Raw genomic sequence first — 2,800 nt, forward strand, 5'->3', positions numbered from 1 at the left:
TGCTTCCTGCTGTGGCCCGAAGAGCAAAGTGGGGAGATCACCCTCAGGGGCTGCAGGGCCTCAGGCTTCAGTTCATGCTTTTGTTTTTCTAGTTAGGAGAGACCTTCCTTGATAAAAAGCTATTCATTTCATTACTCAGCCTTCCACAGAAGCAAGGTTCAAGCAGTTTTTTTCACCAAATTTTTTTCTTTGTTAACAGTACTTTAAAGAAAAACAACCCATATTTGAATAGATTAGAACAACCTTCAAATGGATTAACAGTGTTTTTTTCCCATTTCTTGTATAGTAGAATTGTTATTTTTCAGCTGGCTTCAAAATGTCAAATCTCTTGTCTAGGTGAATAATACCATATTTCTTCCAAGTTCAACTGCCTGCTGGACTCCTCTGCTTGGGGCCCTCATAGACACCCCATAGTCAAGTGTGTGTAGAAGAACTGAAACCCAACAGGAAGCCTTTCTGTCCACCCTTTCTTGCCTTCAGCCTCTATGACCTTCCCTGAGTCTCAGAGGGTAGATTTGGAACAGCTGCTAATCTAGGAAGGAAAGGGATGCAAAGAAGGGAGGGGCAGCCAGGAAACAATAGTGCAGCCTTAGGGCAGGGCCTTGGAAATGGCACGGGCGACCCACTCCAGTACTCTTGCCTGGAAACTCCCATGGACGGAGGAGCCTGGTGGGCTGCAGTCCATGGGGTCGATAAGAGTCGGACACGACTGAGCGACTTCACTTTCACTTTTCACTTTCATGCATTGGAGAAGGAAATGGCAACCCACTCCATGTTCTTGCCTGGAGAATCCCAGGGACGGGTGAGCCTGGTGGGCTGCCGTCTATGGGGTCGCACAGAGTTGGACATGACTGATGTGACTTAACAGCAGCAGCAGCAGCAGGGCAAGGCCTCAAGGGATAGAAGTAACAGTGTGTTTGTGCCCTTTACAGAATGAAAACCCAGCACTTGGAAGATGTCAGCATTCTTCATACCAGAGAAGACTACCTGAGGCCAGACTAAAGGAACTAGAGAAGCTCATCAAGATTACCTGGGACCACATTTAGGGAATGCAGATCCTGTACATGCTCTAATCATATAAGCAACCCCATCCTTGAACTATTGCCATAAAACTCCTCACCAAACTACCCTGGATGGGGAGACACAGTTTTTGAGGATAGGAGCCCACTGTGTCCCCCTCCTTGCCTGGCAAACCATAAAACAATTCTTTTTACTGCACCAAAACTCTGTCTCTGAGATTTGATTTGGTACCAGTTTACAGAGGCTGAAACTTGGCATTAGAACCTCTCAACTCCCCCAACACTGGAGGGAGTTCCTCACTGAATGTGTTAATGGCGCTATCGTCCTCCCAGTCACCAGGCTCAAAATGCTGTCAATTCCTCCCTTTCTCTTCCTCTCCACTCATGAACATTTACCAGGTCAACAAAGACTTGTTACCCTTTGTCTTCATCCCCTATTCTCTGTTCTGCTGCCATTTGCTTCTTTCAGTCCTTCTATTTTCAGATTATCCTTGTGGCTTCTTACCTAGGTGCTGCTTGCCTCTCATTTCCCTAAGGATGTGTGGCCAAGTTCATTGTCCTGTAGAGGCTCCGATCATGTCACACCCAGCATCCAATCTGCTTTCCTGTGACCTACAGACTAAAGGCAGACACCTCAAATCACTTCCTGCCCTACTGGATGTAAACAAATACAAACACAACACAAACCAGCTGAGAAGCAAACTCCCCCAGATCAATCTATGCCTGGCCCCAGTACAACTTCCCCCAGCTCCTGTTCAGACTTGTTTCCAATAGAACTGAACTGCAGGGTGCTCCTGCGATGAGAGCACATTCTTAACTCCATAAGCTTGTGCTATTCTCTTCACCTGGGGTTCTCTTTTCCCTTGTCTACACATATAGTCCTACAAATCTGTATTAGTTTGCTAGGGCTGCTGTAACAAAGGGCTGCAAACTGGCTGACTTCTTAGAACAACAGAAATTTATCGTGTCCCAGTTCTGGAAGCAAGTCCGAAATCAGTAGGGCCATGTTACCTCTAAAGGCACTAGGGAACAATTTGTTCCAGGCCTTTCTCTTAGCTTCTGGTTAAGTTCCTTGGCTCGTGGCAGCATAATTCCAATCTTCATATGCCATCTGTGTGTGTGTGTGTGTGTGTGTGTGCACACGTGCGTGTGTGTTCAAATTTCCCCTTGAAGGACACCACTCGCACTGGACTTAAGGGCTCACCCTACTACAGTATGACCTTAACTACTTACATAGACAATGACCTTTTTCCAAATAATGTCTTATTCTGCAGTACTGGGGGGTTAGGACTTCATCATAAGAACTTTGATTTGATAAAATTCAATTCATAACATCATCCTAACAGCCAAGCTCAGAGTCACCTCCTTCTGGAAACATCGCAGGTGTAGTCTCCATCTCCTGACCCTGAGTTTGACATAATCTCTATTTCTCTTTGATGACATTTGACCTAAGTAGCCCCCGTAACTTTTCTGTGCTTTATGACAGAAGCACTAGCTTTGCATCTGATTCGGGTACTTGAATGGGCTCCAAGATGTTTTTTGAAGGGAATGTTGACCCTGCTTGCAGGGCCTCTAGTTCCCACCTTCATCTCTCATCTCCCTCAGAAGATGCAAGAGACGCACATGTGGTTCAGAGAGGGCTCTCCGTGGCCTTGTGAGCCTGCTGTGTGTGATGAGGGGGTGTCCCAGTGACAATATCCTGCCATGACAGTTGTGTCCAGAACCAGTGCTGGAGTTCTGAAGATAGTTCCTGAGGCCTCCTTTACTTCCAACTACTCAAA

The 2,800-nt window shown here is 46.4% G+C and overlaps 1 long non-coding RNA gene across 1 annotated transcript; it reads left to right on the forward strand.

Annotated features, from left to right (window-relative positions):
- The first annotated feature begins 203 nt into the window (after positions 1–203).
- On the forward strand, positions 204–1,166 carry LOC147373777 (uncharacterized). Its single transcript, XR_015162072.1, has 2 exons — positions 204–336; positions 933–1,166. It is a non-coding gene; the product is annotated as an uncharacterized LOC147373777 (long non-coding RNA).
- The last annotated feature ends 1,634 nt before the right edge of the window (positions 1,167–2,800 follow it).

The sequence above is a fragment of the Bos grunniens genome, chromosome 4, assembly GCF_055505025.1.
Source record: "Bos grunniens cultivar Pamir isolate PY7600 chromosome 4, Bosgru_T2T1.0, whole genome shotgun sequence".
Taxonomy (NCBI): Eukaryota; Metazoa; Chordata; class Mammalia; order Artiodactyla; family Bovidae; genus Bos; species Bos grunniens.